The sequence below is a fragment of the Tupaia chinensis genome, unplaced genomic scaffold (genome assembly GCF_000334495.1).
Source record: "Tupaia chinensis unplaced genomic scaffold, TupChi_1.0 Scaffold139733_1, whole genome shotgun sequence".
Lineage (NCBI taxonomy): Eukaryota > Metazoa > Chordata > Mammalia > Scandentia > Tupaiidae > Tupaia > Tupaia belangeri.
This window is the reverse complement of record NW_006199613.1, coordinates 479,877-480,473: the sequence shown is the minus strand read 5'-3', so window position 1 is coordinate 480,473 and position 597 is coordinate 479,877. Positions and strand designations below refer to the sequence as shown.

At 64.7% G+C, this 597-nt stretch overlaps 1 protein-coding gene across 2 annotated transcripts in view; it reads right to left on the bottom strand.

Moving 5' to 3' along the window:
* Window positions 1–597, bottom strand: part of PAMR1 (peptidase domain containing associated with muscle regeneration 1) — a 71,846-nt gene that overhangs the window by 23,299 nt on the left and 47,950 nt on the right. The gene's annotated exons all lie outside the window — the stretch shown is intronic.

The window sequence follows — 597 nt, the reverse complement described above, 5'->3', positions numbered from 1 at the left end:
CTTCCTGAAGCAGAGCCCTGTCTGTCTGTCTGTCTCCTGGCCCCTCTCGCCCGTCTCTTCCTCTCTGGGCTGCAAGCTCCCTGGCAGCAGGGCGAGCACCGCCTCACCCTACTGCATTCACAGCACCCAGCGCAGAGTCTGGGCGGAGAAATGCCGCACAGGCCCTGCGGGGAGGCCTTGTGGTCTAAGCCCGAGACTGGGGAAGGCCACACTGTTCTAGACAACGGAATCCCGCACACGCCTCACTTAGGGAGGGTCAGAGCGTCCAGCTGGGCCTTGGGTGGGCAGCACCGAGAACACCAACAGCACCGACCCCAGGCCCAATCTAAGAGACGAGACAGGAGGCGACCAGGGCCCGGCCAGAGCAGGCAGCCTCGCCCAGGTCCCCGGGAATGGGAATGCCGGCATGCTGAGTTCCCGCCAGGAAGCAGAGGAGCGGACCGGAGTGGGAGGCTCAGGACCGCCTGGAAAGCAGGGCCAGGTGTCCCACTCCTGCCACACCAACCCCGGTCACCGAGGACCGCGCAAGTCCAGCCACAACCATTCTTCAGGTGTCCTGCAAGGATTCCACACGGAGCTTTCTGGGTGACCCTGTGC